The sequence below is a fragment of the Schistocerca americana genome, chromosome 5 (assembly GCF_021461395.2).
Source record: "Schistocerca americana isolate TAMUIC-IGC-003095 chromosome 5, iqSchAmer2.1, whole genome shotgun sequence".
Classification (NCBI taxonomy): Eukaryota; Metazoa; Arthropoda; class Insecta; order Orthoptera; family Acrididae; genus Schistocerca; species Schistocerca americana.
Genome location: NC_060123.1, coordinates 583,127,761 through 583,153,520, shown reverse-complemented (window position 1 = coordinate 583,153,520; position 25,760 = coordinate 583,127,761).

The following is a 25,760-nucleotide window of genomic DNA, read 5'->3' as shown; positions in this document are numbered from 1 at the left end:
GGCAGCACCACATCCCCACTGCTTCGATTCTCCGCTGTTCCGGTTTTCCAGCAGTCCATGTTTCATTACCATACAATGCAGTGTTCCAAACGTACATTCTCATATGTTTCTTCCTCAAATTAAGGCCATTTTTGATACTAGTAGACTTCTCTTGGCCAGGAATGCCCTTTTTGTCAGTGATAGTCTGCTTTTGATGTCCTCCTTGCTCCGTCCGTTATTGGTTATTCCTTAACTTCATCTACTTCGTGACCATCAATCCTGATGTTAAGTTTCTCGATGTTCTCAGTTCTCCTACTTCTGATTACTTTAGTTTTTCTTTGATTTACTCTCAATCGATATTCTCTACTCATCACACCGTTCATTCCGTCCGGCAGATCATCTAATTATTCTTCACTTTCACTCAGGGTACCACTATCCTCAGCGACTCGTATCATTTATGTCTTTTCACCGTGAAATTTAATTTCTCCCCTGAACCTTTCTTTTATTTCTATCACTACTTCTTCGACGTACAGATAGAACAGTAGGAATGGAAACTACATCCGTGTCTTACACCCTTTTTAATCCGATTAACTTCATTCTTGGTCGTCCACTCTTATTGTTCCCCCTCGACCCTTGTACGTGTTGTATATTACTCGTCTCTCCCAACAGCTTACCCCTGTCTTTTTCCAAAATTTTGAACATCTTACAGCACTTCACATTGTCGAACTCTTTCTCCAGGTCCACAAATCCTATGAAAGTGTCTTGATTTTGCTTTAGTCTTGCTTCCATTATCCACCGCAGCGTCAGAATTGCCTTTCTGCTGCCTTTATCTATCATAAAGCCAAACTGATCGTCATTTAACAATCCTCAATTTTCCTTTCCATCCTTCTGCATATTATTCTTGTGAGCAACTTGGATGCATGAGCTGTTAAGTTGTTGGTGCGAAAAAGTTAGCACTTGTCAGCTCTTGCAGTCTTCGGATTTGTGTGGATGATATTTTTCCGAAAGTCAGATGGTTTGTCCCCAGAGTCGTACAGTCTACACGCCAACGTGAATAGTCGTTTCGTTGCTACTTCCTCGAATGATTTTAGAAATTGTAATGGAATGTTGTGTATCCCTTCTGTCTTATTTGATCTTAAGTGCACCAAATCTCCATTAAATTCTAATTCGAAAACTGCATCGCCTGTCCTCTAAATCGACTCCTGTTTCTTCTTCTATCACATCGGACAAATCTTCCCCCACACAGATGCCTTCAAGGTACTGTTTCCACCTGTCCGCTCTTTCCTCTGCATTTAACAGCGGAATTTCCGTTGCGCTCTTAGTGTTATCATCCTTGCTTTAATTTCACCGCAAGTTGTTTTGACTCTCCTATACGCTGAATCAGTCCTTCCGACAATCATTTCTTTTTCAGTTTCTATACATTTTTCATGCAGTTATTTCGTCTTAGTTTCCCTGCACTTCGTATTTATTTATTCCCAGCGACTTATATTTCTATATTCCTGCAATTCCCTGAACAATTTTGTGCTTCCTTCTTTCATCGATCAACGGCAGTATTTCTTCTGTTACCGACGGTATATTCGCAGTTATCTTGTCTGTACTCATGTTTTCCTTTCCGACTTCTGTGATTGCTTGTTTTAAATACACTCCTGGAAATTGAAATAAGAGCACTGTGAATTCATTGTCCCAGGAAGGGGAACTTTATTGACACATTTCTGGGGTCAGATACATCACATGATCACACTGACAGAACCACAGGCACATAGATACAGGCAACAGAGCATGCACAATGTCGGCACTAGTACAATGTATATCCACCTTTCGCAGCAATTCAGGCTGCTATTCTCCCATGGAGACGATCGTAGAGATGCTGGATGTAGTCCTGTGGAACGGATTGCCATGCCATTTCCACCTGGCGCCTCAGTTGGACCAGCGTTCGTGTTGGACGTGCAGACCGCGTGAGACGACGCTTCATCCAGCCCCAAACATGCTCAATGGGGGACAGATCCGGAGATCTTGCTGGCCAGGGTAGTTGACTTACACCTTCTAGAGCACGTTGGGTGGCACGGAATACATCGGACGTGCATTGTCCTGTTGGAACAGCAAGTTCCCTTGCCGGTCTAGGAATGGTAGAACGATGGGTTCGATGACGGTTTGGATGTACCGTGCACTATTCAGTGTCCCCTCGACGATCACCAGTGGTGTACGGCCAGTGTAGGAGATCGCTCCCCACATCATGATGCCGGGTGTTGGCCCTGTGTGCCTCGGTCGTATGCAGTCCTGATTGTGGCGCTCACCTGCACGGCGCCAAACACGCATACGACCATCATTGGCACCAAGGCAGAAGCGACTCTCATCGCTGAAGACGACACGTCTCCATTCGTCCCTCCATTCACGCCTGTCGCGACACCACTGGAGGCGGGCTGCACGATGTTGGGGCGTGAGCGGAAGACGGCCTAACGGTTGCGAACGGTCCTCGCCGATACCCCAGGAGCAACAGTGTCCCTAATTTGCTGGGAAGTGGCGGTGCGGTCCCCTACGGCACTGCGTAGGATCCTACGGTCTTGGCGTGCATCCGTGCGTCGCTGCGGTCCGGTCCCAGGTCGACGGGCACGTGCACCTTCCGCCGACCACTGGCGACAACATCGATGTACTGTGGAGACCTCACGCCCCACGTGTTGAGCAATTCGGTGGTACGTCCACCCGGCCTCCCGCATGCCCACTATACGCCCTCGCTCTAAGTCCGTCAACTGCACATACGGTTCACGTCCACGCTGTCGCGGCATGCTACCAGTGTTAAAGACTGCGATGGAGCTCTGTATGCCACGGCAAACTGGCTGACACTGACGGCGGCGGTGCACAAATGCTGCGCAGCTAGCGCCATTCGACGGCCAACACCGCGGTTCCTGGTGTGTCCGCTGTGCCGTGCGTGTGATCATTGCTTGTACAGCCCTCTCGCAGTGTCCGGAGCAAGTATGGTGGGTCTGACACACCGGTGTCAATGTGTTCTTTTTTCCATTTCCAGGAGTGTATATCCATTCCTCTTCAACTGTACTGCCGGCTGAGCTATTCCTTATTGCTGTATCCATAGCCTTAGTGAACTTCAAGGGTATTTCATTCCTTAGAACTTCTGTACCCCACCTCTTTGATCATTGATTCTTCCTTGCTAATCTTTTAAACTTCAGCCGACTGTTAATCACTACTGCACTGTGATCTGAGTCTTTATCTGCTCCTAAGTATGTCTTACAGTTCAGTATGTAATTCCTGAATCTCTGTCTGGCCAGTAGGTAATCTAACTCAAATCTTCTTACACTACCCGGTCTTTTCCAGGTATACCTCCTCATCTTGTGATTCTTGAACAGAGTATTCGCTATTACTTGCTGGTATTTATTACAGAACTCAACTAGTCTTTCTCCTCTCTCTTTCCTTGTTCCATCCCCAAATGCTCCTGTAACCTTTTCTTCTACTCCTTTCCCTACAACTGCATTCCAGTCCCCAATGACTAGTAGGTTTTAGTTTCCCTTTATGAATTTTAGTACTCTTTCGACATCCTCATACATTTCTCTGATCCTTCATCTTCTGCTTGCTACGTCGGCATATATATCTGAACTATCGTTGTCGCTGTTGGTTGGCTATCGATTCTGATAAGAACAACCCTATTACTGAACTATTAAAAGTAACACAATCTCTGCCCTACCTTCCTATTCATAAAAAATCTTACGTTACCCCATTTTTTGCTGCTGTTGATATTACCCCATACTCATCTTACCAGAAACCCTAGTCTTCTTCCCATTTCACTTCACTGACCCCTAATATATCTAGATTGAGCTTCTGTATTTCACTTTTCAGATTTTCTAGCTTCACTGCGACTTTCAAGCACCCCAACTCGCACGGAAACGTTGTCCTTTTCGTTGGTTATTCAATCTCTTCTCGCGGTAATTATTACTACCCATGTACAAGCCTTTTCAAATCTTGATGACTATAAAGTCTTTGAAACTTCCTGACAGATTAAAACTGCGTGCCAGACCGAGACTCGAACTGATCCCGAGTTCGAGCCTCCGTCCGGCACACAGTTTTAATGTCGCAGAATGTTTCATATCAGCGCAGACTCCGCTGCAAAATGAAAATCTCATTCTATAAAGCCTCCAAATTTGACTGTTTTCGGAAAATCCGAAAGGTAGCACACTGGATGTGGGATCTGGATAATTTTGTAAGGTTCTATATGCAGTAGCTGCCATTTACTATTTCTTTTCTGCATGGCTGATGATTTCAGATGAGATTTTAACAACTCGATTTCTCCAGGTGAGTATTTTCAACCGTCTGTCATAGTCATTCTTTCACGATGAAGCCTGATCAGTGAGTGTAGTTGGCATATTCCTTACCGTTTCTTCCAGAATTAATCCTTCTTTAGCCAAGCATTGCAGTCGACTTATCCACTAATTAACTTCTTTAGAATTCATTAACAGATCTGAGGATGTGTAAAAAGGGTTGCGTAATTTGCCAGTTTTATTAATATGTACTCAAATGATTCAGTGACTTTCCAACAAAGCATTCGTTTTAATTCTCGGGCAACAGACTTTCGTAACACTCACAGGATGGAGTAGGATATCGGCCAAACATAAACATATTATATGGCTTCATGAACGTGCGCACACATACATATTTATTATGACTGGTCTTCCGTCAAATATATGTAAATACTTCATAAGTACGTTTCTTAACTTTTGTCGTTTTTCTGAATCGAGGTGAGTGGATTCCGTTACTATGTCGTGGATGGAAGGATTGTTATCCTCGATCTAAGCATAGGACCTTGAACAATTATTCACAGGTACAGTCTTTGTTTTCAGGAATTTTACCTTAATATCCGGGAAAAATTTTCGATATTCTACTGGAATTTGCATTAAGTCGACCACGATAGCTTTGCCTTCTGTACAGAAATAGTATTTACCCAAAGAAAAGTTTGCATTTAAAAAACATACCATGTTGGCTTCAGAGTTGAGGTCACTTGGGCCTCGCAACAGCCATTTGACTGAGTCGAGTGCTGGTCCTGCATGTGGAGCTAATTTGGCGGCGGCATTATTGTAATCGTTACTGTCATTAGTATTGACTTTTACATGTTCCCGTGTCATGTCTACGGAATGTAGTATTGATATAAAATTCCATCATCCGGTACGAGCACTGATTTCTCGCAAATGTCTAAAGGCAACTTCGCCTTCAGAATTCTTAACATCTCTTTATGAGAAATTTGCGCGTCCCCAGGTTATCATGGAACGGATCAGGATTTAGTAAATGTGTCCAAACCCTCTGCTGATGGCATCTTGACCGTCACTTAGACTGTAATGCTCGTTCAAATTGTACGTATGTTTGACAAAGTTCTGACATGTCCGTGACGTATAGGGCTCCATCACCTTATATCTATCTTGTTATGAAGTGGATCTTTTGTTGTTCACTCCAGGACTGGAGTAACACTGCCTCGAAAGCCTTTATGAAACCAACAGAATGTGGTGTATGTGCCTCTGGCAAAGGGACTCGGAATTTTCTGTGTTTGGTTGACTTCCTTCAAACAGTATTGAAGATAGAGAATTCACTGCTCCTGCTTTTGTTCGCATACATCACATGACTTGGTAAAGGGGCTGCTGTAACTATTCTGTATTTTTTAGTAGACGATGGGTCCTTTGAACTATGGCCCAAAACGCAAACAATACCTGTTGTACTGTTGTAATTTGCAAAGTCACTTGGACATGCCATTCTGGCAAATCTCTGCTTAACGTGATTTTTATCTATGCTAATTCAGGGTTTATTGGTTCGCCAGATTTTTCCCACTTAGACAAACTGGCAGTGAACAATTCAGTTACAACACGATGTAATTCTGGTTATAATTTATTGTTAAGTTCTACATCCTTATGTGAAATACATTCGGAAAAGTTATCAACAATGTGCTTTCACTGATCGTGAAATTGCTTTCGTATTTCACGTTCTCCGCAAAAGTATCGATATTATTTTTTTAATTTCTCTACAGTTACTTTAGATTTTTTTATTCTTTAGAAAAAGCCTGTATGGCTTCTTGGAGACCACGAGAAGCCTCTTTTAATTGTGAAATAGCGTCTCTTAAAGTACTATACTTAACTGACAAAGTGTTAAATTAGCAGTCAGTTTCGCTATACCATTGGATTGTCTTTATAAATTGTTGGATTCTTTTTATGATTTTTCTGGCATTTTCTGTAATTACGCCGATATGTTACTTTCATTGCTTTAAAATATTGTATCAGTAGTGTAATTTGAACATTTACTTCATGTTAAGCGTCATCAATTTGAACAATTACATTACTTGAAGGATTGTCTAAGTCAGCATCTACTTCACTTAAAAGATTATCATTTAAAATATTTGCATCACTTTCAGAGTGCGACTCAAGGGCCTGCTCTGAACTGAGTAAATTTTCAGTTTTCATGCCGGTCAGTTCACTTTGGTCAGCGTTAAACTTAATGTTATCATTTTCTTCCATAGTCATTTTTGCGTTCTTTTCCATTTTCACCATAACACGAAATCTAAGAAAAAATGTTTAAAATAACTTTGAGTAACTTAAGATCTGAATAAGTACTACAAATGGTTCTGAGAACTATGGGACTTAACATCTGAGGTCATCAGTCCCCTAGAACTACTTAAACCTAACTAACCTAAGGACATCACACACATCCATGCCCGAGGCAGGATTCGAACCGGCGACCGTTGCGGTCACGCGGTTCCAGACTGAAGCGCCTAGAACCGCTCGGTCACACCGGCCGGCAATAAATACTACAGGTAATAGTTCTTAACACTCACGATTACCGGAATGAGGAGTTAAAGGCAACGTGACGCGACTTCGCCATTACGTGAACTATGATATTAGATTGGCCCTCCTGTGACTAGAGATTAATATTACATAATGAAATTTATCTTACACGAAATTAAAAATTGTTACTTGTAATGAGGAAACATCTTAATGTCAAAAGCCGTGCGCAGATTGAAGACAAAGAACATACGTCTTTTGTCTTTACATTAAGCAGTGACGTCTTGTTAATTATGGATAAACAGTTCCCTTGTTTTCCATGTATCTGTTTTCTTTTGTATTTTATTATTCCCTTTCCATTCCATAGATTAGTTTAGTACCTTTTCTCGTAATATTTGTTCTCCATCAAACATAAAACAGACAATGTGAAACTTCTTAAGTCCTGTTGCGGTCTTCCCACTGTAATTCTTACTTCTCTTGAGTTAAAGCTTAGATGCCATTTGCTTTATCCGATTAGCAAAAAGAGAAAGGCGAACTACTTTAATGACGGGAGCGGAAGTAAAATCAGCACAACCATTGATTGTCGGTCCTTTATTAACAGAATGAAGCCTGACAACGAAAGAAATATGAATATTTCAATGCTAGTATTTGCGTTGCATAGCAATCCTTCTTTTAAAAGGATCGGTCTTCGTGAAACGAATTTCTAATAAGCGCAGGTTTCATTATTGATCATAGAATATGCATTTAAGGCAGTATCAAAGGCGGTTGATCAGTAGCGTACCCGTATTAGTAACACACAACTTCATTACGCACTCACCGTTGTAGAGCTGTGGAAATATTTAAAACAATGTTAGGGCAGGAAATATTAGTCACATTAAATAGACTTAATACAGCTTTTAACCGTATGTAACTAATCTAAATTGTACAACAACATCACTTTCTGCCCGCTCTGTGATGTAGTCATGAAACGGTATTAGATAAACACATTTTCGCTTATTAGTATGGATCCAGCTTTTTGCTATGTGATTGCACACATGTTTCTAATTAATCTGAGTCTGATGTGTGTATGATTAAGATGACGTATTATCGACAGTCGTTGACAATATTAGCAGTTGATTTTAGCTATTTATCTCCGCATGTTATTAGATACTACTTACTCCGATCTTGCCCTGTTTTCGCAGCTCTGCTTCCAGTTACCAGGCGAGACAAACGCAGCAGTTGCGAACAAAAAATTTAAATAAAATAACATCACGAATTCTCTTGCTTTCAAATACCCACAAACGTCGAAAAATGAAAGTTACGTGTAAACGTAAAAAAGGAATTCAGCTCCAGGCAGCAACGCAGAATTTTCAGTGGAACAGTTTGTATTTTCAGGAAGTCCATGAAATGTATTTTTTGATCTACTCAAGCTTTCGACGCGTCTGGTTTTGAGTTACGGTCACCACGAGTTCGCTGACGCTGTTCGACTAAAACTGCGAAATTAGGTTATTCCGACGCATTTAACAACCTTGCCGCGATTTTTCTGCATGATGTGCTGACAGAGGAGACTTACAAGTTAAGACACCGCAGCAAGCGACATACACCCGAATGTTATTGGAGGGCCCCTCTGTAGATTTGAAGCTGTAAGAATGACCGAGGAGGCGGCAAAAATTTCCCTCCCAATTCATTAATAGGTGTGTTGCGAGTAGAATTACATCTTGTGGCTTTCTCTCCATACTTTCACTTGCCTAAAGCTTTTTTATGCATTGTCTACTAGGTACGCACGACTGTGGCTCAAACAACTTGTAGTAACCTCCCGGAAAGAAGGTTCTTGAAGATTTCTATTTTTTCTTTTTACCCAACATGTATAAGACCGAAATCCTCATTTAGTGCGACCTGATATGAGTTCCATACTCTTTATCAGTACTCAAGTATCTGCCGTATACAATGAGGTGATAAAAGTCTAAAAATAACTCAAATGGCTCTGAGCACTTTGAGACCGATGACCACGCTGTCTGGTCTCCTTCCCCAAACCAACCAACCTCTGAGAACTTTGGGATTTAACATCTGAGGTCATCAGTCCGCGATAACTTAGAACTACTTAAACCTAACTAACCTAAGGACATCACACACATCCATGCCCGAGGCAGGATTTGAACCTGCGTCTGTAGCGGTCGCGCGGTTCCAGGCTAAAGCGCCAAAGTCTTTAGATAGCGATGTCCACATACATAGATGGTGGTAGTATCGCGTACACAAGGTATAAAAGAGCAGTGCACTCGCGGAGCAGTCCTTTGTATCCAATGATTCATGTGAAAATGTTTTCGACGTGATTATGGCCGCATGACGGGAACTAACAGACTTCTATCCCGGAATGGTAGTTAGAGCTAGACGCATGGGACATTCCATTTCGGAAGTCATTAGAGAGTTCAGTATTCCGAGATCCACAGAGTATGCCGAGAATACTAGATTTGAGTCACAGCTTCTCACCTAAGACAGCGCCGTAGTCGACGACCTTCACTTAATGACCGAGAGCAGCTGCGTTAGCGTACAGTTGGTCAGTGGTAACAGACAAGCAACACTACGTGGAATAGCCTCAGATATTCATGCAGGACGTACGACGAACATGTCTGTTTTGATAAAGTGGCGAAATACGGCGTTAATGGGTTATGGCAGCAGACGACCAACGCGATTGCCTTTTGCTAACACCACGATATCCTCTGCAGAGCTGACGGTAGGATTCGCGCGAGTGGCCCAGACGCCACGAAGCCAAAGTCTCAACAAGGCTTTGTTGAAGTTTGTGGTGGTTCCTTAATGGCGTGGGCTGTGTGTATACGGAACGGATAGGGTCCTCTGGTCCAACTGAACCGATCATTGATTGGAAATGATCATATTTAATTATTCTGAAACCATTTGCAGACATCAATGGAGTCCATGTTCCAAAACACCGACGGGATCTTTGTGGATGATAATGTGCCATGTCACCGGGCTACATTCTGGACAATTTGAGCGAATTGTCTGAGCCGACATGAATCTCATGGAATATATATTGGACATAATCAAGAGGTCAATTCGTGCACAAACTCCTACACACTTTGCAATCATGGACAGCTGTAAAAGCAGCGATTTGTTGAGTCCATGCCACGTCGGGTCGCTGCACTACACCGACAAGCTATTAGGACGTATCCCATAACTTTTGTCATCTTAACGTATGTGTTTTGTATGGAGTCTATTTTGTACTTATGGCCCCTCCCTAGTTGATAAAAGTCAGCTGTCTTCGTGCCGCTCCGGAATGTTTACGCTCATTGCTATCTTAGTTACTTAAGACTATTCTGGGCTCCAGTAATAAAAAGCCACTGTGAAAACAGTGTTGATTACTGTGTAGCGTTCATAGTGATTACTATTATTCAGAAAAATGAGCGAAGAGGCCGAACCTCGACCATTTAGAAGCTCTTAATCAACTTTCGTGCCATTTCTGCGACACATTGGCCCGTAGTATGTTCCTTTCAGTTATAAACTACTGGTATGGGAGAACGAGGAAGTCTTCGTCCCAGCAGCCAATCCGCTGCGAGCCATACGCAAACTTTCGCTCTCAACATCTTCTGTAAAGGGGCCAGATTAATGTGTGCGATTTGTACGAAAATTATAGTTTTCTAGTACTCTACCAGTGAATCGTATTTTTACATTTGCTTCACCTACAACGAAGTTTATTTGATGGTCTCAGTTCATATTAGTACAGTTTGTTAGCAGTTACCCATCTCTTGATTGGGGTGAAATTCTCATTATGAGCACCATAATACGGGAGAAGTATGTTATTACAACTATTCACTGAGTCATTAATACACTGATGGAAAAATTAAAACACCAATAAGTAATTAATGTATAATAGTGATATTTCGAGAATACATTTGTCTGGTTAAAATATTTCTTTGATTGGCATTGCAAGATGACAGGCTTGATGTAACCGAAAGATAAGCCACTGCAAATGGAAATGCTGGTGCATTAATAACCGGCGTACTGTAAGAATGTTGTATGCAAGCATGCATACATGCATGCAGTGCGTTGCACACGTGCCGCACGCCAGTTTGTGGCATGGGTTTCCACGCCTGTTGCACTTGGTCGATCAAAGCATGGACGGTTAACGCTGTTTTTGGATGACGCTGGAGTTACCATCTGATTATCTCCCATATGTACTCGAATGGAGAGAGATATGGTGACCGAGCAGGTCAAGGCAACATGTCTACACTTTGTAGAAAGTGCTGCTTTACAGCAGTGGTATGTGGGCGAGCGTTATCCTGTTGGAATGCACGACCAGAAATGCTGTTCATGAATGGTAGGACAACAGGTTGAATCACCAGACTGACGTACAAATTTGTAGTCCTGGTGTTTGGGATAACCACGAGAGCATTCCTGCTGTCATAGAAAATCACACCCAGGACTATAACTGTAGGTAGAGGTCTAGTGTGTCTAGCACGCAGGCAAGTTGGTTACAGATCCTCAACTGGCCTCTTTCTAACAACGCAGCCATCACTGGAACTGTGGCAGAACCAGCTTTCATCAGAAAACACAACAGGCCTCCACCCTGCCCTCCAATGAGTTCTCGCTTGAGCCGGCCGGAGTGGCCGTGCGGTTCTAGGCGCTACAGTCTGGAACCACGAGACCGCTACGGTCGCAGGCTAGAATCCTGCCTCGGGCATGGATGTGTGTGATGTCCTTAGGTTAGTTAGGTTTAAATAGTTCTAAGTTATAGGGGACTGATGACCCCAGAAGTTGAGTCCCATAGTGCTCAGAGCCATTTGAACCATCTGAACCAGTTCTCGCTTGACACCGTTCAAACCACAAATGGCTGTGGTTTGTGGTCAGCGGAACGCACGCTACAGGGCTTCTGACTCGCAGTTGCTTGTGAAGTAACCAATCTACAGCAGTTCGCTGTGTCACTGTGGTTTCAACTGCTGCTCATATTACTGTTGTTGATGCAGTGCGTTGCGCCACAGCCATATGCTGAACACGCTGATCTTCCCTATCGGTGGTGTCATCCGGAGCCCGGCCTTCTTGCCAGCGTACGTTCTTGTGACCACCGCTGCCAGCAGTCGTGTACTGTGACTACATTCCTGCTACATCCAGCTTCTCGTAGCCCTATAACTCGACGTCGTTCAAATCGGTGAAGTGTTAATAATTATGTTTTTGCCGCCTTAAAGGCATACTTGAGGAACTTCAACTCACCACGTCCAATCTCTAAGGTAACTAACTTTCAGAACCATTACAACGCGTATATAAAGTGAACCTGATTTGCGTCCACATAAGCGCCCTACTAATACCACTTACATGCGACTGGCGCGAAGTCTGAATAGACAACATCTTACAGGTGTAAAAATACAGCTACCAAATGTATTTTATGTCACGAAACTCCTTTGTATTGAGATTTTTTCCGTCAGTGTATATAAACTGAACGTGAAGGTCACTATACACTCCTCTGGGGTACCCGACACACTACTTGTGTCTCTGTGCATCACTTTCCATCTAGGTCTAGCGGAATTAAGGGAGGTCTTCGTAACCAACTAAGGGATGTGTAGGCCATACAACGACGTATTTCTGCAGGTTAACGCTGCAGCACTTCTGGTGCAGCATCGTGCAAAGGCAACTTTCTGCCATCAGTGCCTGACTGGGTTACTACATGGTGTAGTACAAACCTGTATTAGACTACTTCCTACATGACGGAAGCCTACCTCATCTCATCGTCGGAGAGAGCACAAATGTCCCCTGTTCAGCCATTAGCACCACTGTTCAGTGTTGTGCTTTCCAACAATGCAGCCTCCACGCCAATCATGACTACATGCGCAGCCAAGATACTCTTGCCTCATCCATCAGCGTCAATAGCAACGCGGAGCTGCGGGTCAGAGAGCTGTCAGCTAGATCGGATGGTTCTAGGCCTCCAACTCGATCCACTGGAGCGAGCCCACCTTCTGAGTGCCATCGCCTGACACTTCAGACGGTCCCCAAGGGTCTGGTTTCGACCCTGGTTTTGTCTTATGCCACGAAGCTGGCAATGCATCCTGTATCTGCGAAGTATGTACGTGCCCCCAGCCGCCACTGCCTCAACATACGTCACTCGCTGTCTGTTGGGCTCCTGAACATCTGACGTCGGAGTACCGTACAGAAGGCTTCAAGTGACAAAGAATCTTCCTACTGAGTAAGAATCCTTGAGTCTACGCTCACTGTGCTTCTGGTGTGCCCTCCCACAGTGTCCCACAGACGTAAATCTCCAGTCAGAACTATCCAGCCAGTCACATACGAGTCAGAAGTGGCTAGCATGAGACACGGGATAATGTTCTCTGTTCTGCCTTTTTAGAAAAGTTTTGGTGCAGCAATAAATCAAGTTCGATTTCTCTTCTTCTTGTGGTCTTCAATCCGAAGAATGGTTTGATGCATCTCTCCACGATACCCCACCTTCTGTAAGCCTCATCATCTCCAAATAACTACAGCAACCTCTCTCCTTTTCAACCTGCTTGCTGTATTCGTCTCTTAATCTCCCCCTACAACTTTACACCTCACACTTCCCTTCAGTACTAAACTGGTGATCCCCTGATTTCTCAGAATGTGTCCTATCAATCGATCCCTTCTCCTAGTCAGGTGTGCCTCAAATTTCTTCCCTCCGCAATTCTCTTCAGCACCCCATCGTTAGTTACATGATCTACACTATAGTCTTCATCATTCTTCTGTACCATCAATTTTCAAAATCTTCTATTGTCTTCTTGTTGAACTGTTTATCGTCAATGTTTCGCTTCCATACAAGGCTACACTTCGAACAAATACCTTCAGAAAAGACTTCGTGACATTTAAATTTATATTCGATGTTCACAAATCTCTCTTCTTCATAAAAGCATTTCTTGCCGTTTCCAGTCTACATTTTATATCCTATCTACTTAGTCCATCATCAGTTATTTCACTACCAAAGCAGCAAAACTCATCTACTACTTTCAATGCCTCGTTTCCAATCTAATTTCTTGAGTATCGCGTGTTTTAATTCCACTACATTTCATTAGCCTTGGTTTACTTTCGTTGATGTTTATCTTATATTCTCCTTTCAAGAACTGTACATTCCGTTCAGCTTCTCTTCCAGGTAACTTGCGGTCTCTGACATAAGTATAATATCATCAGCAAACATCATAACTTTTATTTCTTATACCTGAATTTTAATTCCTTCTCAAAATTTTTCTTTGGTTTTCAGTACTATTTGCTAAATGTATAGGCTGAATAGCGTGGGGGATAGGCTAAGACCCTGTTTCCCTTCCTTCTCATAATACTGCTTCCCTTTCATTGCCCTTGACTGTTATAACTGCCATCTGGTTTCTGTACACGTTGAATATAACAATTCATTCCCTCAATTTTACCCCTGCAACCTTAAAATTTCACAGTTTGTTTCAGATTTTCACCTCCTGAAGTCTGATGGTGTCTCTCCTGGCTTATACATCTTACGTAAAAGGTGGAATACATTTGTAATGACTCTCGGAAGGGTATCGGTAGTTCTGAGATAATGTTGTCTACGCAGGGGACCTGGTTTCGACTTAGGTCTTCCAGCGCTGTGTCTGATTTTTCTCGATCACATCTCACCTTCATCTATGTCCTCTTCTCTTCCTATAACATTATTTTCCAATACATTTCACTTGTGCAGCCCTTCAGTATACTCTTCCAACTATACAGCTTTACCTTCAATCCTTGTCATTGGTCTCCCACCTGAGCTTTTGTCACCCAGTAGTTAAATATCCTTCTACATCCTTAAGTTTGTCTTCTAACCAATCCTTCTTAGCCATTTTGCATTTTCTGCCAGGTTCATTTTAAACCTTTGTATTCCTGCTTCATGTGCTGCATTTTCATATTTTCTCCTTTCATCAATTAAATAAGTATCTCCTGTGATATCGAAGGGTTACTGCCAGGCCTTGTCTTTTTATCTATTTGAACCTCTGTTGTCCCCGCCATTTCACCTCTCTCAGTATATTTTCCTCTGTTTTAGTCAACCATTGTCTAACTCTTCCTCTGAAACTCTCAACAACCTATGATTCATTCAACTTTTCCAGATTCCAACTCTTTCATTTCTATCTTCTGGCAAGGTCTTCAGTTTTCATCTTCAGTTCATAACCAGTATTCAGGGCCTACGTCTGGTCCTTGGAAATGCATTACACTTTAAACTCAGGATTCGAAACCTCTGTCTCATCGTTATGTAATCAGTCTGAAATTATGTAATCAGTCTGATACAGTTTATTGCCACCAGACCTCTTCCACGTATACAACCGTCTTTCAAGATTCTTAAACCAGGCGTAAACGATCGTTAAATTATGCTCTTTTCCAAACTGTAACAGCTTTCTCCCAGTGTATATTCACCTACCATTTTAACTTCCCTTCCCTTTCCTGCTATAGAGTTCCACTGCCTTGTCACTATTCTTCTCCTTAACTGTCTGAATGATTTCTTTTATCTTATCACCCTTTTTTTTCAATTTCTTCCTCATTCGCAGAGCTATCTGGTATATGAACTTGTACTACAATGACGGATGTCCGCTTTGTGTCTATCTTGGCTACGATAAGCATTCGCTATACTGTTCGCAGTAGCCTTCCTGCGTTCTTACTTTCTTATTCACTGTTGATAAGGGGGAGCGGTGGGGAGAAGTGGAATGGAAACTGCCAAGGATACGTTTATTTCCCAGGAATATCGCATAAGACTTTATTGACAATTGTTTAACTCACAGATACAGAAACTTTTAATCCTAAGATACAGATAATCTTTCTATAGTTACAGAAGAAAATTCCAAAATGGCAACAGGAAACGCAGAAGGCATTTCAACTCACAGTTACAAAACATTTTATTAAAGTATAAGTAAATAACCTTTTTAAAATTAATAAAGAAAATTCAAAAACATAATAACAGAGTTCGCAGAAGGCGATCAGGAACCATTAGACAGTGTAGTTTACATAAAATCGCTATTTGGTAAGATTTTTCAGTAGGTGACTTATTACATTTAGAGAATAAAATGGTTCAAATGGCTATAAGCACTATGGAACTTAACATCTGAGGTCATCAGTCCCCTAGAACTTAGAACTACTTAAACCTAACTAACCTAAAGACATCACACACATCCACGCCGGAGGCAGGATTCGAACCTGCGACAGTAGCAGCAGCGCAGTTCGGGACTGAAGCACCTACAACCGCTCGGCCACAGCGGCCTGCCATTTAGAGAATAATTCACTTAAAAAACATTTTAGACAGAGTGCATCCATAATAACAAACAGTTTAACAGATACGCAGGCAGATTGAAAGAAAACACAAACACTAATCAGCTGAAGGCTCTTGCTTAAATGATAGGCAGTGATATTAAATTACTATCGTGCAAAGGACACTATTTTGAAAGCAATATACTTGCAAAGCAATTTCACTGTATTGCGATATTACAACGACTACACAGAAACCAACTTACAGCGTTAAGAAGCTATGTTATGTGTTATGAACATATGGAATCAAACATAAATACCAAAGTTATCGAAACGCAAAATTTCAGCAAACTGAATGTTAAATACGTTACAAAACAAAGGAAAACAGTGAAATTAATTTTATTTCAACGGCAAGCACATTCAAAGTCCGACCACCTAGATTGTTTCCGCTTATTGTTGACGATACAAAATTTACAGTGAACTATCTGGCTACCACCCAATAGCCTTTCAAGAGCTTATGCACTCTAGTAACATCAAATTAACTGTAGTTGAATGGCGGACCAGCAAAATCCCCAAAACAACACTAATTGCAGCGCAGACGATAGTGACCAGCACTTTTTTTTTTTTTTTTTTTTGGTCATCAGTCTACTGACTGGTTTGATGCGGCCCGCCACGAATTCCTTTCCTGTGCTAACCTCTTCATCTCAGAGTAGCACTTGCAACCTATGTCCTCAATTATTTGGTTGGCGTATTCCAATCTCTGTCTCCCTCTACAGTTTTTGCCCTCTACAGCTCCCTCTAGTACCATGGAAGTCATTCCCTCATGTCTTAGCAGATGTCCTATCATCCTGTCCCTTCTCCTTATCAGTGTTTTCCACATATTCCTTTCACCTCAGATTCTGCGTAGAACCTCCTCATTCCTTACCTTATCAGGCCACCTAATTTTCAACATTCTTCTATAGCACCACATCTCAAATGCTTCGATTCTCTTCTGCTCCGGTTTTCCCACAGTCCATGTTTCACTACCGTACAATGCTGTACTCCAGACGTACATCCTCAGAAATTTCTTCCTCAAATTAAGGCCGGTATTTGATATTAGTAGACTTCTCTTGGCCAGAAATGCCTTTTTTGCCATAGCGAGTCTGCTTTTGATGTCCTCCTTGCTCCGTCCGTCATTGGTTATTTTACTGCCTAGGTAGCAGAATTCCTTAACTTCATTGACTTCGTGACCATCAATCCTGATGTTAAGTTTCTCGCTGTTCTCATTTCTACTACTTCTCATTACCTTCGTCTTTCTCCGATTTACTCTCAAACCATACTGTGTACTCATTAGACTGTTCATTCCGTTCAGCATATCATTTAATTCTTCTTCACTTTCACTCAGGATAGCAATGTCATCAGCGAATCGTATCATTGATATCCTTTCACCTTGTATTTTAATTCCACTCCTAAACCTTTCTTTTATTTCCATCATTGCTTCCTCGATGTACAGATTGAAGAGTAGGGGCGAAAGGCTACAGCCTTGTCTTACGCCCTTCTTAATACGAGCACTTCGTTCTTGATCGTCCACTCTTATTATTCCTTCTTGGTTGTTGTACATATTGTATATGACCCGTCTCTCCCTATAGCTTACCCCTACTTTTTTTAGAATCTCGACAGCTTGCACCATTTTATATTGTCGAACGCTTTTTCCAGGTCGACAAATCCTATGAAAGTGTCTTGATTTTTCTTTAGCCTTGCTTCCATTATTAGCCGTAACGTCAGAATTGCCTCTCTCGTCCCATTACTTTTCTTAAAGCCAAACTGATCGTCACCTAGCGCATTCTCAATTTTCTTTTCCATTCTTCTGTATATTATTCTTGTAAGCAGCTTCGATGCATGAGCTGTTAAGCTGATTGTGCGATAATTCTCGCACTTGTCAGCTCTTGCCGTCTTCGGAATTGTGTGGTTGATGTTTTTCCGAAAGTCAGATGGTATATCGCCAGACTCATATATTCTACACACCAACGTGAATAGTCGTTTTGTTGCCACTTCCCCCAATGATTTTAGAAATTCTGATGGAATGTTATCTATCCCTTCTGTCTTATTTGACCGTAAGTCCTCCAAAGCTCTTTTAAATTCCGATTCTAATACTGGATCCCCTATCTCTTCTAAATCGACTCCTGTTTCTTCTTCTATCACATCAGACAAATCTTCACCCGGGTAGAGACTTTCAATGTATTCTTTCCACCTATCTGCTCTCTCCTCTGCATTTAACAGTGGAATTCCCGTTGTACTCTTAATGTTACCACCGTTGCTTTTAATGTCACCGAAGGTTGTTTTGACTTTCCTGTATGCTGAGTCTGTCCTTCAGACAATCATATCTTTTTCGATGTCTTCACATTTTTCCTGCAGCCATTTCGTCTTAGCCTCCCTGCACTTCCTATTTATTTCATTCCTCAGCGACTTGTATTTCTGTATTCCTGATTTTCCCGGAACATGTTTGTACTTCCTCCTTTTATCAATCAACTTAAGTATTTCTTTTGATACCCATGGTTTCTTCGCAGCTACCTTCTTTGTACCTATGTTTTCCTTCCCAACTTCTGTGATGGCCCTTTTTAGAGATTTCCATTCCTCTTCAACTGTACTGCCTACAGCGCTATTCCTTATAACTGTATTTATAGCGTTAGAGAACTTCATACGTATCTCGTCATTCCTTAGTACTTCCGTATCCCACTTCCTTGCGTATTGATTCTTCCTGACTAATGTCTTGAACTTCAGCCTACTCTTCATCACTACTATATTGTGATCTGAGTCTATATCTGCTCCTGGGTACGCCTTACAATCCAGTATCTACTTTCGGAATCTCTGTCTGACCATGATGTAATCTAATTGAAATCTTCCCGTATCTCCCGGCCTTTTCCAAGTATACCCCCTCCTCTTATGATTCTTGAACAGCGTATTCGCTATTACTAGCTGAAACTTGTTACAGAACTCAATTAGTCTTTCTCCTCTTTCGTTCCTTGTCCCAAGCCCATAGTCTCCTGCAACCTTTTCTTCTACTCCTTCCCCTACAACTGCATTCCAGTCGCCCCTGACTATTAGATTTTCATCCCCCTTTACATACTGCATTACCCTTTCAATATCCTCATACACTTTCTCTATCTGTTCATCTTCAGCTTGCGACGTCGGCATGTATATCTGAATTATCGTTGTCGGTGTTGGTCTGCTGTCGATTCTGATTAGAACAACCCGGCCACTAAACTGTTCACAGTAACACACCCTCTGCCCTACCTTCCTATTCATAACGAATCCCACACCTGTTATACCATTTTCTGCTGCTTTTGATATTATCCGATACTCATCTGACCAGAAATCCTTGTCTTCCTTCCACTTCATTTCACTGACCCCTACTATATCTAGATTGAGCCTTTGCATTTCCCTTTTCAGATTTTCTAGTTTCCCTACCACATTCAAGCTTCTGACATTCCACGCCCCGACTCGTAGATCGTTATCCTTTCGTTGATTATTCAATCTTTTTCTCATGGTAACCTCCCCCTTGGCAGTCCCCTCTCGGAGATCCGAATGGGGGACTATTCCGGAATCTTTTGCCAATGGAGAGATCATCATGACACGTCTTCAATTACAGGCCACATGTCCTGTGGATACACGTAACGTGTCTTTAATGCAGTGGTTTCCATTGCCTTCTGCATCCTCATGTCGTTGACCATTGCTGATTCTTCCGCTTTTAGGGGCAATTTCCCACCCCTAGGACAAGAGAGTGCCCTGAACCTCTATCCGCTCCTCCGCTCCTCCGCTCTCTTTGACAAGGCCGTTGGCAGAATGAGGCTGACTTCTTATGCCGGAAGTCTTTGGCCGCCAATGCTGATTATTTATCAAAATTTAGGCAGTGGCGGGGATCGAACGCGAGACCGAAGACATTTTAATTATGAATCAAAGACGCTACCCCTATACCACGAGTACCTCCCTTGACCAGCACTACAACATGTAAAAGTCACAAGTAAACACAGGCTTAAAATACACACTATTAATCTCTATAGAATTAAGACCGCAAAACTGGAGGGCCACGTATCTCCAGTTAGTACATATAAGCCTTGTTATCTCGATTCAGAAGGAAACAGTGCTCTGAGGTTAGCAGAACTACAGTAAAATTTTTTGGTTTAGCAAATTGTCCACGCGAATTATTTTTACTTATTTACTCGTCAAGTTCCGTATGACCAAATTGAGGAGCAAATCTCCAAGGTCATGGAACGTGACAGTACATGAAATTACAAGAAACATAATAACAGATAAAAATAAATGTTCATGAACCTTAAATAAGTCAGTCCATAAGTTTAAGTAAACGCTATCAGCAAGACAATAAAAATCAGCTTAATTTTTCAAGGAACTCCTCGACAGAATAGAAGGAGCGACCCATGAGGAAACGCTTCAGTTTCGATTTGAAAGTGCGTGGATTACTGCTAAGATTTTTGAAAGATTTTTGAATTCGAGTGGCAGCTTATTGAAAATCGATGCAGCAGTATACTGCACACCTTTTTGCACAAGATTTAAGGAAGTCCGATCCAAATGCAGGTTTGATTTCTACCGAGTATTAACCGAGTGGAAGCTGCTTATTCTTGGGAATAAACTAATATTGGTAACAAGAAACGACAATAAGGAATTTATGTATTGAGAGGCCAATGTCAAAATACCCAGACTCGTGAACGGAGGTCGACAAGAGGTTCGTGAACTAACACCACTTATTGCCCGAACCGCCCGTTTCTGAGCCAAAAATATCCTTATAGAATGAGAAGAGTTACATCAAAATATAATACCTTAGGACATAAGCGAATGAAAATACGCAAAGTAAACTAATTTTCTAATCGAACGATCACTCACTTCTGATACCGTTCGAATAGTAAAAATGGCAGTATTAAGTCTTTAAACAAGATCCTGAACATGGGATTTCCACGACAGCTTACTATCTATCTGAACACCTAGAAATTTGAACTGTTCAGTTTCACTAATCATATCCCCATACTGTGAAATTAAAACGTCAGGTTTTGTTGAATTGTGTGTTAGAAACTGTAAAAACTCTTACTGTGATTTAGCGTTAGTTTATTTTCTACAAGCCATGAACTTAGGTCATGTTCTGCACTATTTCAAACCGAGCCAGTGGTGCACACAACATCCTCTACTACCAAGCTACTGTCATCAGCAAACATAAATATTTTAGTTGCCCATAATACTAGAGGGTATATCATTTATATAAATAAGGAACAGAAGTGGCCCCAACACTGATCCCTGGAGCACCTCCCACTTGACAGTACCCCACTCAGACCCCACATCACAACCGTTATCAACATTGCGAATAATGACCTTTTGCTGCATGTTGCTAAAGGAAGTGGTGAACCAATTCTGAGCTACTCCCCGTATTCTGTAATGGTCCAACTTCTGGAGCAATATTTTGTCGTCAACACAATCAAATGCATTAGTTAAATCAGAAAATATGCCAAGCGTTCGAAACCTTTTGTTTAACCCATCCAGTACCTCACAGAGGAAAGTGAAAACAGCATTTTCAGTTGTTAAACGACTTCTAAAGCCGAACTGTACATTAGATAGCATATTGTGTGATATAAAATGATCAATTATCCTTACATACATAGCCTTTTCAAGAACTTTTGCAAACACTGATGGCATAGAAATAGGTCTGAAATTATCTACATTATCCCTTTCTCCCTTTTTATAAAGCGGCTTTAATACTGAGTACTTTAATCACTCTGGAAACTGACCATTCCTAAAGGAAAAATTACGAATATGGCTAAATACAGGGCTAACACGTGCAGCACAGTACTTTAATATTCTGCTAGAAACTCCATCATGACCATGAGAGTTCTTAGTCTTCAGTGATTTGATTATTGACTCAATCTCCCTCTTGTCTGTATCACAGAGGATTATTTCGGACATTTGCCAAGAAAGTTATATGATTTCGTGTAGAAACTACATTTTTATTTAATTCACCAGCAATGCTCAGAAAATGGTTGTTTAATACTGTACATACATCTGATTTATCAGTAACAGAAATACTTTTACTGCGAACTGACTTTATATCGTCGACCTTGTGCTGCTGACCAGACACTTCCTTTACAAGTTACCATATGGTTTTAATTTTATACTGTGAATCCGCGCTGCTGTGAAGGTCGCAGGTTCGAATCCTGCCTCGGGCATGGACGTGCGTGATGTCCTTAGGTTACTTAGGTTTAAGTAGTTCCAAGTCTACGGGACTGATGACCTCTGACGTTAAGTCCCATTATGCTTGGAGCCATTTGAACCATCTACCACGCTAACATTCGGGATTACACTCGTCTGGTATTAGACGTTCCCTGGGGGTCCACTGGGGGCCGAACCGCACAATAGCCCTGGGTTAGGTGTGGAGCGGTGGTGGGGTGGGTGGACTGCTGTGGCCTGTTGTGGGGTTGTAGCCACTGAGGGCTGCCGCGGGACGAAGCCTCTCCGCCGTTTCTAGGACCCCGGTTTCATACAATACAATACAATATAATCAAAATTAATTTGACTGGTAGCATGAGATTCAATAGTTTCTTTCATATTCGTCAGCAGGAGAAAACTGACTGCCGGGGCATCGGAGTGACATATGCTCATGTTCTAGTTTACTTTTGGGTGGACTGCGGTGGGTGGTGGGAGCGCTTCTAGCATACGCAAATAAGTGAAATTGTCAAAGGAAGTTGACTAAAAATTCTTCACTCCTCACTCACAGTATGGACTGCAGAAAAACCACCACCCTCATTAACACCACTTCCCCTACATATTAAGTTTATAAACATAATTCTTTGTGTAAGTCACTAATATTTTAGCTACTGTCAGTTATTTATTCTGTATGAGAAGACAAAGTACTTGAAAGATCGGTTGAGCAGAATGATAGTGCCTAAACATGAGAAATGTTCAAATGTGTGTGAATTCCTGAGGGACCAAACTGCTGAGGTCATCAGTCCCTGGACTTACAAACTGATTAAACTAACTTTAACTTAGACTAAGAACAACACACACACCCATCCCCGAGGGAAGACTCGAACCTCCGGCGGAAGGGGACACGCAGTTCGTGACATGGCGCCTCTAACCGCGCGGCCACTCCGCGCGGCCTCAGAATGAGACGAACAAAAGCCGCAGCAAAATAAGGGAACTGAATGTAGTAGATGAAATCAGAGATAATGAGATAATTATAATGTAAAGTGAGACGCTTAAACTAGTAAATGTCTTTGAGTATTTTCGCAGAAAAATAACAATGATCGCAATAGACAGGAAAAACGAATATGACTGGCAAATAGCAATAAAAGCATTTCTGAATAAGAGGCATTTGTTAAATGTAAGTACTAGTAATATTATGAAAGTAACTGGAATGTAGATTTGTAGGGAAGTGAAGCGTGAATAATAAACAGTTCAGACAAGGAGACAATATCTCGATGGTCGTAGGTCTCTTCATCCACCTCGGAAGAGCGTTATGCCAAACGCCCTAGTATACGGAACCAAGACTATTTCGGACAAATACCACTTCGCCGCCTACATTTATCATCTGATATTGGTCATAAAAAGGAATTTTTATTCAGTCGGTGACGTTAGGTCAACACTAGCAAACCAACACGCGATTCCGTAGTACACGTACATACCTACTTGACAAGCCACCGTACGTTGCGTGGAGAAGAGTACGCTGTACCACTACTAATCATTTCCTTTCCTGTTTCGCTGGTAAACAGAGAGACAAAAACGACTATCTACATTCCTCCGTATGAGCCCTAATTTCCAATATCTTGTCTACATGGTCCTTATGGGAAATGTGTGTTGACGATAGTATAATCATTACGCAGTCAGCTCCAAATGTCAATTCTATAAATTTTCTCAATATCGTTTCTCGAAAAGAGCTTTGCCTATCCTCTAGGGATTCTCATTTGAGTTCCCGAAGCATCTCCTTAGCACTTGGGTGTTGTTCGAACCTACTGGTAACAGATCTAGCAGCTCGCTTCTGATTTGCTTCGATGTCTCCCTTCAGTCGTCCCATTGCGACGCAGAAGTTCGAATTTAAGCTCGAAGGTTCCTACAACCTTTTTCCGTCTTAGAGGGCTTCTGTTTTATTCAAGCGTGTATCAGTGTTGCACTCCGATAAAAAACGTCACAGAGCGGTGCGGAAAAGGATGGATGAAAAAGCATAAACACACTTTTCTGTTTCAGGTTCGTTCAAATTTCGTGGAACGCTTTTGAACGGTCTCCAGTGCTTCCACTCTGAGTACCAGAGCAAATATTGCGCTCACGCTATACTCCGAAGAGGTGCGGTTGGAGGCCCGTGATATCCTTAGAGAATCTTGCAGTTGTCAGCAGTATTAAATATAGTCGAGAGCGACGCCCTGATGCACGTTGCACTGCAAAAAGTCGTTTTTGACCAGGAAGATCGAACACTCCAGAGGAAGGTGTGATTTTATTATGACACGTCCTGATATTTTTTCGGCGGTCTCGAAAGGTTTTCCTCTGCCACTCATAATAAAACTGCGTAATGTCAGCGCTGGACATCCTGGTTCTTATTTCCGTTGCACAGGTGTCAAGAGAAAGGTTGAGATACGAGTGAGAAGAGATGTGACGACCATCACATCGTGTGTCCCGTCCTCGGTGTCGTTGGCATTGTGGTAAAATTTGCTGCCAATGTGACATCATTAACGCGCTTTGCACCTGACGTGAAATTCTCAGGTCTGGTCTTATTTTTGCACTTGTTCCTATCTTGCTGTCTGAAGCGTGGCCAACCCCTTGGATGTCATCGCAGGACACTACGCTCTACCACCGTAAAAGAGGAATGCTGTAGGGTCGTTAGAACCATATTTTTAACTTCTGTGTCGTAATGGGAAAAAATGATGGAGTTTAAAAAAAGTGGCCCTTTATTTTTGACGTTTAATTTTGGCGCGCAGTGTGCTATCGTCATTACAGTAATTGTGAATCATGTTTCATTACGGAATGTCGATTATTTACAAAACTCCACAATCCGTCTAGCGAGGCGGTGTTGATACGATTTTTTGCCCATCCTTCACTGTCCTAGAAAGGTGATGACTGAAGTATATTCTTCGTATCTTCAAAATTCATCTTACGGCCTTCATTAACGGCGCTTCACTATAATGACATTTTCGACGTTTCTGAGCTAGAAGTGTTCACTGTACCGCTCGGACACGGTACTAATCTACAACATTAGTCCGCAACCGTCTTTACAGTTCTTGGTGGAAGGTACTTCGCACTAATATTAGTGGTTTTCCGTCCGTTTTTCCATACTCTTGTTGAGCGCTCTATTATCTCTGACCTCGTTCTCATGATACCTACATAGGGTATGGGATGGTTGCGGCAGAAAAATTTCGTTCAGTCCTCCTCTAAGACAGGTTGTCGAAATTTACGGTGCATGGTTTCACGAGAACTACGTCCCCTTTCATGCATACACTCTCATTTAAGTTCCCCCATCGTCTCTGTCACTCTTTCATATATGCTATACCGAATTATTACGAACTTGGTTGCCTGTATTTATGTTCTGAGTCTTGTCATGCCTACTCGTTAACGACTCGAGATACTGAACCAAGAGGATACCACACTAGCGTCTCGTTTTCAGTTTTTCTAATAGCGGCACTCCACGTTCCCGGGACCCTTCCAACCAATCAAATTCTTTCATTTACCTTCCCTAATACTGGTTTTACGTGTTCGTCGAATTTCACATCGTTACTTAATTTTATCCCCAGGTTCTTCACCTGTTATCTTAATCAGGTCCAGTCGGTTTCTTTTACTTTTTTGTAGGTATAATCGAACAATTGTGAACTCTTACAG